We start from the raw sequence: 17,005 nt of genomic DNA on the forward strand, positions 1-17,005 counted from the left end.
TGCTTCCAAAGGCACTTCGAGACTCATAGCCTACCTCAACAGAATTTGGCGGAATTCTACACGGAGAATCGGAGTTTCTCAACGTCCTGGCTTCGCTTTCCATTAAAGGACCCTGGCTTTGATTGCCATTAGAGGAATCCTGGATTTACTTGTCATTAGAGGACTGTCACAACTTATTTGAGTCCTGACAGCTTGCCATTAAAGGACCCTGGCTTTGATTGCCATTAGAGGAATCCTGGCTTAGCTTGTCATTAGAGGACAATGCTCACAGAGCTCAACAATATTAATCAGCCAACTTGACGCTATGCAAACTCAACTGTAAATGCTCACAGAGCTCAAATCAAGCACGAGTACTCAGTCACTTCACTGGAGTGACCTCTCGGCTTCAACAACCCATGAAAGGGTACAATTTCCAGGCACAATTTCGAGTAAACAAAGCTCCATACTCGATGATTTCTAAGCATTAGGATCCATAACTCAACAATTGAGCAGTCCAAGACCGTAAATCAATCACCTAAAGAATATTTTGAGGTAGCTCAACTCGGTGCAATTTCTGGACATATTTATAGCAACTTGACAATGCAAGTTTTACAATTAAATTAGCTCGACTACTCGTTCACTTTGCACAATTCAGAAGTGAACTATCGGCTTGTAATTAGCTCAAGTATATCTGCAGTTTTCAACTACAAGTAGCAATGACAAACATGCAATTTAAAACAAAATGCAGATATGCGCTACCAGGGCAATTTTCTAGTCTCTTACCACAACACTCATTGAGGCAGCTCAGCTCATGAGATGATGGAAATTTTTTCGCAAGACGCACAACAGTAGTTCCCATCTAGCTTCACCATTTGCCCAATATCAATAATTAACCAGCAACACCATATAATGAGAACCAGAACTGAAGATATGACAAGAACCCATGCTAACAAACACAAGAAACCACAAAATATTCCCAGCTCCGGCCATTGGAAAAACTTATGCCATTTTCTAGCAAATATCCAGCAATAAATGCGCAAAGGCCTCCAATTGACAGCCCAAAGAATAGCGAAAGAAGGCGAAGCTAAAACAGAGAAAAGGATCCCCGAAACAATACAAGCTAATACACAATATCACCACGCTCAACCCTGCTTTCTATCTCACTTCTACTTAAGGTATTTAGACCACATCCATTAGTAACACCATCCCCTTTTTATAGTTTTTCTTCTATTCACTACAAAGCAACAGACCCCTTACCAGCAATAAAGATTGTAAACAAGTCTATGTATTTCAAAACAACTGTCTAATGGATTAAAGCAAACAAACAACCGAATGAGCACTTTGTTTCTCTTAGGAATTTTATCAAACAGGTTATGTGTTATCACAAACCCCACGAACTTACCCTACCTTTTTCTTTAGAAAACAACGGTGAGGTATATTAATTGTTAGGCCTCGAAGATCGGAGGCTCTGATACCATGATGACAAAGATAATCTGAATGTATTGATGAACAAAGATGAAGAAAAGAAGAGAAAATTATAAGAAGTATGTACTGTGTAGATAACTACTGGATGTGCTAAAATGGTCACATTGTCACTAAAACCTTGTCCCAGAATAACAAAGTGAGGCTTTATATATAACCCATACACATTAGATTCCAGTGACTAAACTACCCTTGTATTTTATTCCTTAATAGTAATTTTTTGAAGAGTTATTATTTGAGGAGGACGCTTCTGGTTGTATCTAAGAGCAACTCCAAAGAGATTCACCAAGGTTTTTGATTTATATTCTCTATGGCTATGAATCGCATATATTGTAATAAATTAATAAATTATTATCTATGCACATATTGTAGGTGTCAAACATTATGCCTAATTTTTAACGGGATTGCTTCTCCTCACGAGTTTTAACAAAGTGAGGATGTGAGCATCTTTTCGCAGGAAGATGAACAAGCAGGTATCATGTTAAACTTTAATCTCATCAGTTCATTTTTTACGATGCAAAGAACTATTATGATAGGATGCTTGGAACTATAGCAAAACTCTCATGCTTAGTACATGTATTTTTGATTAAGTAATTGTTAATATTATATCTTAAATTTATTTAAATGAGTAGTTAAATTGAATACTTGGTAAAAAAGACCTATATTTTAAACAATTCTTGAGGGAACTACAAAGGCGCAAGAAAGTCAAACCTCGCGAAGCTGAGTATGATAATGTACCTGCACTGATGCAAGCATGCATTTGTAATAGGTTGCAGCTTGAAAATGTCCATACTCTCGCCGATTACAACATCCAAAAAGAGTCGATGCTTCATTGGTTTTGAGGCTTCGTGGTGGTATAATTGAGCATTCTTTTATGACTTTTGCAAGAATTTATAACTAAGAAAAGATGATTTACCGTAAATGAAGTTGCCGCATGCACCCCTTGTTGCTAACTACATGAAGAAGAAGTGGAGCCACAATAACGGTGTTAGCTATCCCTTGGTACTAAGATCATAGCTAGAATATCAATAAACCTAACAAACTTTATAAGTTAACATCTTAACTTTTTGAACTCAAATAGTTTTTCTTTTAAAAACTGGGTCATAATTTTTTATAATTTTAATGGAGTTGGGACATTTATAGTTATACAAAATTTTTATATGATTTCTTTGGTGTACTTTGAAAGACATTTTAGGATGCAACTGATTTTAATTTTTCGATTTTTGCCACAACTAATTCTATTTCAGAACATTTATAGCATATCTAAAAAGTTTGTCAAGGTAACTTAGTTTGTACCACATATATATCTCTTATATATGATTGGAGATGCAGTGAAAAAAAAATCTATTGAAAACAACAAATAAAATATTATTTTATATAAATATTTATTCTACGAAAATGTATTACTCCCTTTGTCCCTCTCATTTTTTTTATAATTTTTTCACATTGCTCGACACGCATTTTAAGGCACATATAAAACATGGTTCTATAAACTTTGTTTTAAATTTTTTCTTTTTTTTATAAAAATTTAGACATCAAATTTTTTATTCAGAAGAAAAAAAGTTCAAATTAACTTATCGAACTACATTTTACGAGAGTATTAGAATGCGTGCCGAGCCCCATCCCCTAATGTAAACAAATGAGGTGGACGTTGGGAGTATTGTAAGAGTTATGTAACTTTTTCAAAATCCTCTATTACAATGCAAAGTTACATGTTTTATCGCAACAAAATATAAACATATTTTTTTAAATTTGATAACCATGTATTTTTTTATTTTAAATAATTTATCATTGAAAATTATATATATATATATATATATATATATATATATATATTTCTATATTATTCAAAATACGAGGTGTCGCCTAAAGGCGACATCGAGAAATTTTAATTATAAATAAAATAATAATGAAAAAATAACTTAGATTATACTTATTATCATCTTAATTTTACAAAATAATGATTTGATAATCGATTCATAAAAATATAAATTCTTATTCCAAACCTGAGATATTATTTTTATATTAAATATTACTTAGTGCATCACTAAATTCTAGAGTCTTAGAACATGTGGTTTGTTTTTTTTAAAAAGCAAAGGGAGAATAATATTGAGTACATCAGAGATCAAAATCCTACCAGCCATAACTAGATAACTTGATAATTCTTAACAATCATTGCTACTAGATTAACATGCAGACAAAAACTTTCCCATAAAAGCTACTACCAATACTTTAATATTTTAGATAACCTAGAAAACCCTCCTCATGCACTACCCAGCAAAACCATTGAGCTTCCAACATCTATTCCAGAGCAATGATCTCCACACCAGCATCATTAGCCATAGCCTCCATACCTTCATGCACTTCATCTTCAACCTCCGGGGCCTGCTCTTCGATACCATCCACAACTTCAGGTCGAAGTTCTGCTTCATGAACAGCAACAAAACGCTGCTCAGCATGACCCAACCCCATATCCAAGCTCCAAAGCTCGAAAACCCTGCCAAAAGGATGAGCCATAATGACCATAACTTTGAAGTTGCGAGCTCCATAATCTGCTAAGTACTCAGCCAGAGCATTTGCGTCATGGTTGCATAGAGAAATTTCCATGTCAAAATTTGGGTCCGCTTTGCGCTGGTTTAGTTGCTGCACCAAGAATTGGTGTTCAGGATGAACCCCTTCAAGGTGGGAGTTTCTCCACTCCCAGAAAGAATCAGTTTTCGAGAAAAGCACATTTACAGCCCTCCAACATTGCTTGATATTCATTGTTTCTGCGATGTTCAATCCCCAAAGAACCCGAGAGCATTCTCAGAATCTTACCACGACTGTTCCTTACAACTACACCAATACCAGACACATTCCCATTTGGTAGAGCGGCTGCGAAAAAATGACCATGAACATTAATCTTAACCTTCCCCCTACGTGGCATAACCCACTTAGGGAGAGCGTCAACTGGTTCAAACTCTGCCATGAGTGAGAAGAAGAGCACTGTGAATAAGTTATGAAGAAGATGAATAATAGTGAGGAGAAGCGGGACTAAAGTGGCTGTATATATAGTGGTGAAGAGAGGGCGAGCGCACGAAGATCCAGAGGCGTGCTTCAAATGAGCCAATACTGGCAGGGGCCTTTGCATGTCCCCAATGTATGATCTAAATAGCAATTGATGGTGCACGTAGCCAAATGCAAATAGCTGCGCAGCTATTGTCTCTCCCTGAGCACCCAAAAATGATTTGATTTTTTTGAAAACGCACCCTTTTGGCAAGGCAGTCTGCTTTTGCATTAAGCTCACTTGGAATACATTTTACCTTTAAATTCAGTAACCTCAAAAATATGTTTTGCTCATTCAGTTTCAAGGCTTGAGAAGTTGAACTCAACTCCAAATATTTGCAATAAATATTGCTGCAGTCCGTAAAAATAGTTATATGATGTTTACTCCACTCAGAACCAACAAAATTACTTACTAGAAATGAAAATGCCTCCCATTCGGTTTCCTGTGAGCTCTCTGCCTTGGAAGGTCCAAAAAAACTGAAAATTGCCTCTCCAGAATCTTTGAAAATAACACCACCTATGCCTGCATGAATGTTGTCCTGCCTTCTTTTCCAGGATCCATCTACAAAGCCAATCAGTTCCGTTCCACAAGATAATAATTCTTGGAACTGCAGCCCCTCTGTCTCCATGATAGCCCCTAAGGGGTTAGATTTCCATTTCTGTACTGATTTATTATGCATCAGCTTTTGCACTTTACACCATTCTAGCGCATGCATCTGAGCAATTCCCAACAAATTTGTTTTTGATGTGTTCTTTGGATCAAAGATTTGCTGATTTCTTATCAGCCAAATTGTCCACATGGTCGCACTTACCACTATTTTCCAGGCTGATCTCAAGCTTTTTGAAGAAAACATATTGGACGCCTCCCACAAATTAGTTAAGTGAACTGGCCCATATTGCATGGGAAATAAATTCCACCATGCAAATATTTCAAGCCACAGCATCCTGGAGTAGCTGCACTGGTAAAAAAGATGATCAATATTTTCTATCATCAAAGAGCATAAAGCACATTGTTCCATCCCTAAGGGAATTATCCCTCGCTTAAGAAGAAAAAACCTAGTGCGGATGATATCTAGATGAACCTTCCATAGGAACACTTTTATTTTGTGCGGGACTCTTAATTTCCAGATGAAGCTCCAGGAAACCACCTCTCCTGGACTATAAAGAAAATCTGTAGCACTACTAACTGCATATGATTTTCCTGTGACGGACCAATACACTAAATCCTGTCCTGCTGAAAAATTTATCTGGCCAATTAATGTCTCCAAGGATTCCACTTCCTCCATTTCCCATGATCGCAACGAACGGCTCCAGAAATTTTTTTAACTTCAAAGATTTGCCTCTGCTGTTGTTAAAAAAATCTAGAACAGTTGCTTGCTTGTGAACTGAAAGAGAATATAAGCGTTTAAATTTGTCCTTCAGAGGAATATCTATCACCCACACATCTTCCCAGAAAGAAATGTTCTCACCATTTCTCAGCTTCCATCTGAAATTGCATTTGTCAATCTTTTTGTATAACTCTGGAACCTTGTTAACTGATAATATATCCCTTAAACTGTCTGAGAGATTTTTAATAACCCTAAGATCACTAATGCCACTGTACTGAGAGAGATTGTACTTGCCTTTAATCCATTTGTTCCAACTTCTATTTCTCTCTTTCTCCCATTTGTAGTACCATTTACCCACTAGAGCAAAATTTCTAAATCTAATTGGTACTAGACCCAAGCCCCCAAGCTTTTTTGGCTTACAAACTTTGCTCCAAGAAAGCAAGTGCAATTTCTTAACTAAAGCATTGCTATCCTGACCTTGACCCCATAAGAAATCTCTCCTGATTTTCTCTAACTGATTATTAACAGATGCAGGCATGAGGTGAAGATTCATCCAATAAGTTGGAGCACTGTCTATAACTGACTTTATCAGGGTTAATCTACCCGCTTGATTTAATGAGTCTGACTTCCATTTAGCCAGTTTAGTCCTGATTTTAGAGACTAGAGGCTCCCAAAACACCCTCCTTTTAGCAGAAATACCTATAGGCATCCCCAAATATCAGGGGTGAGCAAAAAACCGAATAAATCCGAAACCGAAACCGAAACCGTTAAAAACCGCTCTAAACCGAACCGTATAAAACCGAACTGGAACCGAAACCGAAAATTTAGAAACCGAACCCGAAACCGATTATGCGGTTCCGGTTATAGCTAGGAACCGATCCGGAAAAAACCGAACCGATCCGATTTTTGATATAATTATAATATTTATATAATATTTGTAATTTATATAAAAATTTAAATTTCAAAATAAATACTTATATATATATTAGTTATTACTTATTCGAATATGATCCTTGCAGATATGCAAACTACTTCACAGTTTTTTTTTTGACACAACTTCACAGTTAATTCAGCTTAATTTTTCACAGTTAAATTGATCTTGGTCAGATGATTAATGACATAACCAGAGGACATGTTATGTAACCAAGATGAATTAACATGCATCATTTCATGTAAAATATATACTCCAGTGAGTTTGTTACTACATATTAAATAGTTTTACATCCAAAGGAGAGATCAGTGGTCCATAATCTGAGGGAGAGATCAGTGGTTCAAGTATTAGCTTAATTCAGGAACACACAGTTGATAAATTTATGATTTAATTATAAGGATCGAATTATTCATGTATAATAATTCTTGGGGTTTTTTTCATGCTGTTTTTTAACCGAAACCGAACCGATAAAAACCGAATCCGAGCTTTTGGAACCGAAACCGAAACCGAGGATGAGGTTGCGGTTGCGGTTTTTGATTTTTAAAACCGAGGGTATGCGGTTCCGGTTGCGGTTTTATCCAAAACCCGCACCGAACCCGCATCCGCTCTCCCCTACCAAATATAACATCGGCCACTTACCAATGCCACAATTTAGTTCCTTTGCCACACTCACAATGTCAGACCCCAGAGAAGACGATGCATAAATGAGACTTTTAGAGAAATTGATCCTGAGGCCTGTTAGCAATTGAAAGCACTGGAGAACCTGTTTAATGCCTTTAGCTGATTCAATAGAACCATCCATAAAGACAACCGTGTCATCCGCAAATTGAAGGTGGGTGATTGGATCTACTGAAGCACCTAAAATGATACCTTTGAACAATCCTGAACCTGCTGCTGCAGAAATCATGGAACTAAGGACTTGACCAACAAGATTGAACACCCTTACACTTTCTTTTTTGTATGGAATGAGCTACTTCCTTGACAATTAGAATACTTTCTGAAGCTTGCCTGCCCTTGACAAAGCCTGTTTGAGTATCACTGATCAACTTATCCATCAGACTAGCTAATCTGTAGGCCAATATCTTGGTAACAATTTTGATGGAAGAGTTAATAAGACTAATTGGCCTATAATCTTTAACAGTAGACGGGGATAGTAATTTTGGTATTAAAGCTAAGAAGGAAGAGTTTAGCCCTGCTGGAATATAGCATGAGTTGCAGAAACTTTCTATGAAGCTAAAAACCTTCTTTCCAATGCATGGCCACAAAAATTTAATGCTTTTGATATTTAATCCATCTGGGCCAGGAGCCTTGTTATCCGCCATGGAATGCAATGCCGCTTCCACCTCCTGAATTGAAATAGGATGAACTAAAAAATTCTTGTCCACTTCCGACAGCTTAGGCAAGCTAAGTGTTCCCAGACTTAGTAATTTGGGATGAGCATCTTGAAAGAATTTAGAAAAATGCATGAAGAAAGCCTCCCTTATTTGACCATGATCTACAATCCACCTATTATCCCAAAAAATTTTATTGATGCTATTAGAGCGAATTCTCTTATGGATTGCTTGATGGAAAAATCTGTTATTTCCATCTCCCTTTAATAACCACTGTTCTCTAGATTTCTGTTTGAGCATTGATTCCCTTTGAGAATACAAAGACATCAGCCTTTCTCTAGTAGCTTGACGATCATATCCAGGGTTACTTAGAGAATCCATGCACTCTATCTTATGCTCTAACAAAAGAATTTCTTGATCCAACTGACTAGAGGAACTTAAAGATGATCTTTTGACCAAACCCTTAATCTCCTTTAAGACCTCTTGCAGATTTTTTCCAGCCCAACCATCATGAGACTGTGATAACTTCTTTACATCTTCCAACATAGTCTCAGTCATGTGATACTACTTCATCAATTTTTCTTTCATTAGATTTTGTCCGAACATGAAGTTTAGTTTGTCCATCTTATATAAGCAATTATTATTTACGATTCTTGGATAATTTGAAAGTACCGAAGGCATAAGAGTTTTTTTGGTTTTGAGAGTTTTGGAATTTTTTGATTTAGTTTTTTCGGATTCAATTTATTTTTTGGAATAAATCATGATATGGTGGTCCGATTTTTAACGAGAAGAATGATAATATTGAGGTTCTTAGTACGCGTAGCGCGGACAAAATTCCCTAATTATATATACAAAACATATTATATGATAAATATATTAAATAATTTTTTTAATTTTTTTATATTATATTTTACATACCGAACATATTTTGAAACATATATGTGTAGTTTTTTGACAAAATGCAAATTCATTCCATTAAATTAAAACAAGTCTAGTCGGGACAAATCCCCAACTGACAATGCAATTAGGTTGATAAACAATAAAACGAGCTAAACAAATAGCCGCATTGTTTCAAACTGCTTAACACACTGAATCCAAGGATTCTTGAAACTGAAAATGAATACAAAGGCTTCTCGAGTCATCCAGCCCACATCAATCCCAAAAATGGTAGCTTCACAATTGACCTTCACAATGTTCCATGGCTGTTGCGGTGTTCAAGCGACTCAGTTGTAAAAACTAAGCAATGAGGAACAAGGGTCCTCGAATAATGAACAACTATAATTTGTGAAAGGTGAGCACATGCAATCGCCACCGTTCCCCAGCTATCGACATGCCGGGAGCCAACTATAGACATGCCGAAAGTATTAATGATGCGATAAGCCAGATCTCCCAAAACTCCATCCCAATCATTCTCATTGATAACACAGAAAGACATAACAACCACAAATATAACAACACAGAATCACCCAAAAATTGGGTACTAAATCAACACACGCCAAAAGGCGAGACATGAAAAAACAATCGGACCTTTGATTTTAAAAGATCTGCTTTATTCAGAAAACAATCAAACCCAAGTTCAAATTCGAAACAGATCCGAGATTAAAACTCGATTGAAATATTCGAGATTTAAGCAAAACTCGATTTTATTGAAAAACAAAACTAATAAATAATGGAGAAGATGGGAGAACGAAAATGATTTGGTGGATGAATAGGATGAAAGTGAAGAATGGAAAAATGACGACTAATTTTGGGAGTCAGACTCTGAAAACCCTAATTTTGTAGTTGATACTCTATATAAAGTGCATTATTGAACTTCCGCCTACTTATATACTCCCTCCGTCCCCCTCAATTGTTTACATTGGAGGGGGACACGGAGACCAAGACAATGTATGAAAAATGAGTAAAGTTAGATGAAAAGTGGGTAAAGTGGTGGGACCTATCAATATTTAATACTCCCTCCGTCCCACCCATTTCTTTACACTTTCCTTTTTGGGGTGTCCCACCCAATTCTTTACATTTCAAAACTTACCAAAAATAGTCAATGGGCCCCACCACTTCTCCACTTTTTTTTCCTTTTCACACTACTTTTACTCCACTATCTTCTTTTTATACATTTAAAAATCAATGGGTCCCACCACTTTACCCACTTTTCTTCCTCTTTTCCATTACTTTATACATATTCCTTAACCTCCGTGCCCAACCCATTTGATAAGAAATGGGTGGGACGGAGGGAGTAATAGATTTGAGATAGTGGAGGAAATTAGTGGGTGTAATAGTAGTTTTTATTGTTAAATATGAGATAGTGGGGGAAGATAGTGGGTGTAATGATGAGAAAACTTACTATTTATGATAATGTAAAGAAATGAGAGGGACATCCCAAAATAATAACTGTAAACAAATGAGAGGGACAGAGGGAGTAACACGCATTGAATAGTAATAGAATGAAGTGTAGTCTCAAAAGTTGGAGTTGATCATTTTCCATGCCCTATAGTCGATCAACTATTTATATTATCTCTACAACTAGCAAGCTACCTTAGCTATACATTTGTCTACTATGCCAAGTATATCAAAAATAAAGAAGCTAAGCTTTCAGTAATCAGGTTTTCAAACATATGATTAAATTATTTTGCAAGCTATTGGGGATTTGGGCCTAGATTTGACGCTTTATGCACGTGCTTTTTAAATGTCTTGATAGTTAAAAGTATTATTTTTAAATTTTTTTTCTAAATAAAAATATATAATCAAAATTTTAATTCACAAAGTAAATCAATCAAAAATAATAAATTTTACTATTCGGTCAACTCACCTAATGACGTGTGCTAAAAGTTAAAACGTTAAATAATAAAAAAATGAAGAGATTAATAAGTAAAAATAAAACAAAACAAAGTATTTATTAAAATAAAAATAACAAAACAGAGTAACCAACGCTTCTTAAACCCCAAGGCCCAAACCCCTCCATTACTCACAACAAGTATATATACCTCTCAAAAACTATCCATATCACTCTCTCTCACATTATCTCTCTATTCAGATTATCTCTCTCTCTTTTCCTCCCTCTCTCTCTTTGTCTCTGTAACGAACGTACCCTCCTCTGAACGCCGCCCAGAGTCCATTATTTTCGCCGATCAGCCCCAATACGCCCCAATTCATTATCTCTCTATTCAGATTATCTCTCTCTCTTTTCCTCCCTCTCTCTCTTTGTCTCTGTAACGAACGTACCCTCCTCTGAACGCCGCCCAGAGTCCATTATTTTCGCCGATCAGCCCCAATACGCCCCAATTCAACATGAAATTTGATATCAATTTCAACGGCCTTGAGAAGATCAAGGTCGATCACGGCCTTGAGAAAATCAAGGTGGATCATGGCCTTGATAAGATGAAACTAAAGGTGGATCACGGTATTGATCTGATGAGCATATTGAAGGTCATAATGGGGGGTCTGGGTCTTCTTTTTGCCGGCCGTTTAACCGGTTCCGTCCGTGCCGGAAGGAACGCAGAGGAAACAAGTGTCCGACATAGCCAAGGAGAAGAACGCAGAGTCCGCGTTGTCGTATTCAATCCACGCCTGCCGGCAAAGACTGGGCCTAACCGTCGTCACAGCTATTGAGTTCTTGTTTCACGTTGAAAGTTCTTGATCTGACCGCAATTAGTTCGTTCTTGTTTGTTTTAGTCTTTTACACGTTCTTGATCTTACGTGTCTCTTGATCAAGAGACATCGACGGCGAGTTTTGGTTGCACGACTTCTTTGAGTTAGTATAGCGATTTTCTGTCGAGTTTGGATTCTGTTCTGTGAGTTTGCTGTTTTGTGTCCATTGACAAACCGAGTTTCTCGTTTTCTTTCCATTTTGCTGAGTTGCTTTTTGTTTAGATTAGTTTGAGTCTAGTGTTAGTACTGTGTTGCTGAGTTCTTGCACGCTGAGTTTAGTTCTTTTGTTTGCAGTCCGAGCTTGAGTCGTAGTGGAGTCGTTTTGTTTTCTTTTATGTCTTTCAGTTGAATTTCTTGGCAATGAATTCACAAATTCACAAAGTTGTAACATCTGTTTTTACTGATTTCTTGTGGCTATTTTATTTCGTTTGCTAAATTAGTTGTTTTTAACTATAAATTCATAAATTATTTCTGGCACATCACCAAATAAATGGCTACTAAAGCGAAGCAAAAGTTTTGGTTTTGGTTGTGCTGAGTTTTTATGGTGTGAGTTTGAATTCGAGTATCTGTGAGTCTTTTTGTTTTTGGTATAAAACTAACGAGTTAGAAGCATTTTGTGTATACGAAATTTCAGCAACTGTGTACCCGCTGGTGTGATATTCACACATTGACAGCAGAAGGCGGTGTTTCACATTTTATCATCTGACGCCGTGACGCGTTCTTAAATATTTTTATAATAAATTAATTAATTACCTGTTAACATGCTTGCGTGCTTATATTTCACAAGTCTTTGGTTGGATATAAATTAGAAAATATCGAGATATGAAATACAAATCTCTTGTAATTTAACACGCCCTTTATTATTTAAAAACAAAATGAAATAAATTCAAATTTTCACTAAAATGAATACAAACTTTTAACACGAATTTTTCGATTCTGAAGAACCGCTCTACCAACCAGTATCTCATATAATTATATTTTAATTAAATTTTCAAATTATCACATCTATTTTTTCCTCAAAATAACGAAGGTAAATGTTTGGAAATGAAGCATAAGCTGTGAGAGAGCTGCTTCCGGCAAACAAACGGGCACAATATATATTTAAAACTTTAGAGAAATTAATAAATTAAATCTTTGAAATTATATATATTTTGTAGGAAAACAGAATAAAATTAAAAAATTCATCACCATTTCTTTTCTGAATATTTTCAGGTATGCATGAAAGAACAGATTTTGGTATAAATATTAAATCACGTAGGGAAATTAATACACACACATAATATGACAAAAAGATATTACAACCGTTTGTGTAAGTTTATGATTTGCATCTCAGTCTTTAAATTTTCTATATAAAATATACATCTGAACTAAGTAATAACAATTACCAAGTTATACATACTGTTGATCAGAAGATTGTAGCATTTTGATTTTCCCCGTTTCCTACTTTGTTCTGTTTACAATCTCTGAAGTCTCAACCACAGAAATCGACCCTGGATGCCTCTGCTGCTATATAAAGAAACCATGATGCACAGGGATAAAAAGAAAATATCATTTACAGTTGAACAGGGTGGGATGCTATGCCATGTGAAATATTTCGAGATATATAGATACAGCTCAAACCATTCATATTAGATGTGTATCTAACATGCAAATTGTGATGAAGCAGAATCTGCATGGGTTCTGGTAAAGGACTACGCGATGATGTTAACGCATCAATATCAAGATCATGTTGATTATTGACAGTCTCCATGACTCCAAACCTAAAATGAAAAATATTAGATTAAAAGAAGCATGGAAAGAATAACAAAATGTTTGAATCAATAACATCATAATTATTTCCATATTCACAGTGCCACTAAATCATAAAACAGAAAATAAGAAAGCTAGAAAAGACTATACCTCGATATCACTTCATATTCCTCGGTGTTATTTCCTTTTAACGGTGGTCGAATTTACCTTGACGGCTGCTTTATGAGCGGCTGAGAATTTACATTTTTCAATGAATACAAAGGATGTGGATGTGTGGAACTTGGAAGTGTGTGGAAATGACACCGAAAAGAGTCTTAAATTTCAAGATCGCACAAGCAGTTATAGACACACCAAACAATCAGAACTACAGGAAAGTCCATTTGTAAGAAAATACCTGAGGAGGCACAAAGACTTCAGTTTTCACAAAGACTTCATTTAAGAACCAGGTAACTGATCAGTGCCTGTCCAAGTCCGAAACAGAACACTAGTGCAAGGCTATAATGGACTAAAATATCTTACACTCAAGTGATCTATAAGCGTGTTTAAAAATTTATGTAAATACTAATGTATGATATTAATATGTTTGAGTATTTCATAAAATTAAAGACAAAAGTTTAAATAAAAAAAATCCTTATATTCAGTCACATCGTTGTAGATAACATGAAGATAAAAATTAATTAAAAGGAGAGGAAGTGGCGGCGGAAAGAAGTTTAATTTGAGTCCAGAAAAAGGCTAGGTTCTGTAACTTTTTTTCCTAACTTCTTTTATATTTTTTAAGTGCTTCATAAGTTCATATTATTGGTCAAACGGTTGGCAAAAAGAAGAAATGAGCTTTTGGGCTTTTAAGCCCAGAAATCTCATTCCCAAACACCCACATTATTTGTTTCAGTTAGTGTTTCTAAACACCCACATTATTTGTTTCAGTTTGTGCAGTATAATCCAGTGTCAGTTTTGGTTTGGCATTTTATATGAAGCTTTAGTTAGAGCTGTTCACGAACCGAGCCGAGCCGAGTTTTGACCGAACCGAGCCGAGCTTTAATTTTTTTTCTGACGAGCCGAGCCGAGCTTTTTAATCGAACAAAAATTGTGTTCAAGCTCGGCTCGTTAACTAACGAGCCGAACACGAGCTTGTTCGCGAACAAATACGAGCCAAGCCGAGTCGAGTCGAGTCGAGTCGAGCTAGAAAAAAAATAAGGACAAACCGCTAGTTGACTCTTAAAATAGCTAACCTAATAATTTCAATTTTTTTGAAACTTTGTTTATATCACTAAAATGTATATATGTTAACATCCATACAGTTGGATCGGTAAAAAATATTTTTTAAAATATTGAAACACTAAACTAGGATTAAACACTAGTTAGCGGTACTAGTCAAACTTCTACTTGCCTGTTAAAAACCAAATAAAATTATTATTTCCTAAAATTTTGTTTACATCACTAAAATATATATATATATATATATATATATATATATATATATATATATATATTATGTTGAATTCTGAGTCCAATAACATATATAAATTATAAAAAAACCCCGAAAATATTACATTTTTTCGAGCTTTAACGAGCCGAACTCGAGCCGAACGAGCTCGAGCCGAGCTCGAGCCGAGCTCGAGCCGAACATACTAAAAGCTCGGCTCGAGCTCGTTTACTTAACGAACAATTTTTTGTGTTCGAGCTCGAGCTCGTTAACTTAACGAGCCGAGCCGAACGAGCTCTTAACGAGCCGAGCTCGAGCTTGTTCGCGAACAGCTCGGTTCGTTAAACAGCCCTAGCTTTAGTTACAAGAGTCGATGCAAAATCTGATCTATGACAGACTTGTGATGAGGCTTTAGTAGAGCTTAAATGCAACAGTGGGCAGGAAAGAGACATAAATAGTAAAAATGAGAGAAATGGGAGAAACAAACTCAACAACCTAATATAGGAAAGTAAGAGGGAATAAAGCTACCTACCTAGTATTGATGTGTAATCTATTATGTCTATAAATCCACGTACATGTTACATATGTATGTACGCCTCGTCTCTAGTGAGGAGTGATTGAAAGATGGGGAGATCAAGTAAAGATGATGATGATATGATCCGGATTGGGTTTCAGAAGCTGTCAATCTAAGCTATTTTTCATGCACTTTGTATGAATAATTTAATATAAGAAAATATGGGGATAATAAATGAATTAATATTTGTGACAAGCATTCACAGTTTTTTTTTAAAATTTATGTGTATGTGTAATGTGTGTTAGTCTTTCCCTTTTTGTTGTGTAATCAGGCCCATCAATCTAACATCTGTGCCAAGCATTATACATGCCTAACTGTGAAACCCTAACCACATGCAACTCTTCCTACCACTAGCTACACTAGTCCTGGTCTAATTGGAACTTATAGTATTTATGCATGTGAGAGGGAGAGAGACTCGAAAACTTGAATGAATATGCTAATTCAGTTCCAGAGAGCCAGAGGGAGGGGAGAGGGAGGGAGATGATTGAATATGCTAGTTCAGTTTGAGAGAGAGGGAGAAGTTTGAGAGAGGGAGATGAATGAATGAATATGCTGATTCAGTTTGGGAGAGAGAGAGATGAATGTGCTAATTCAGTGAGAGAGAGAGAGAGAGAGAGATGGTAATTCAGTTTTAGAGTGGTGAGTAGCAGTGGTGCAGCAAGTATACGGAATGCAGAGTTAACGTTGTTTTGGCATTATTTGTTTCAAACTTCAGTCTGTTACCTTTTCTCTCCTTTTCTTTACCAAATATGTGCGTGTCCTTTTCTCCGCTTTTTGCGCACCTCATTTCTCTTTCTCAATCTCATGCAATCAACTCCCTCGCATATACAATTATACATACATATATACACACACTCAGAGAAGATGGGGAATGTCCGACACATAACAACTGCTGCTCCCGATAAATTAGCTGATTGTTACCTCTTCTTGTCCTTTCTCCGCCACGTCACACACAATCCCCCCCTCTCTCTCTTCAACTTTCTATTGACGCTTCTGCCCTTCATTTATTTCACCCCCGCCCTACGCGATCTTTGGTATTTATATCTCAATTTGATTTTTTACCAACTCTTGATATAGAGTATTGTTGAAAAGAATATATAATACTGTGCACCACCTTACCTTAACATTTGTTTATGAGTATTATTTGAGTAACTTATTTGCACTCCAAATAGTATTCCACTATTATTGGCTGTACTAGGAGAAAAGCGAAGTATGTTGCGATGTATAAACAATAATATAATATCAAGTACAATGTTACATTTAGTCATTTGATTTGACAATCGGCCTTTTCCTGTGTGTCTCAAATTTACAGGGTTGGCTAAAGTAGTTCTGCAAATACATATTTTACGGATACGGGGATGGTTAAAGCAGTAATATAAAATATTGGTCATGTGAGTTATCCTACTAATAAGATGTGCTTAGATTTCATTATGGGTTAAAAGTAAAATATGTGATTTTAATATGATAATATAGCATTTTTAATATTGATATGTAAATTTTATTGAATCTATAAGATAT

Source organism: Daucus carota, chromosome 4, assembly GCF_001625215.2.
Source record: "Daucus carota subsp. sativus chromosome 4, DH1 v3.0, whole genome shotgun sequence".
NCBI classification, from domain to species: Eukaryota; Viridiplantae; Streptophyta; class Magnoliopsida; order Apiales; family Apiaceae; genus Daucus; species Daucus carota.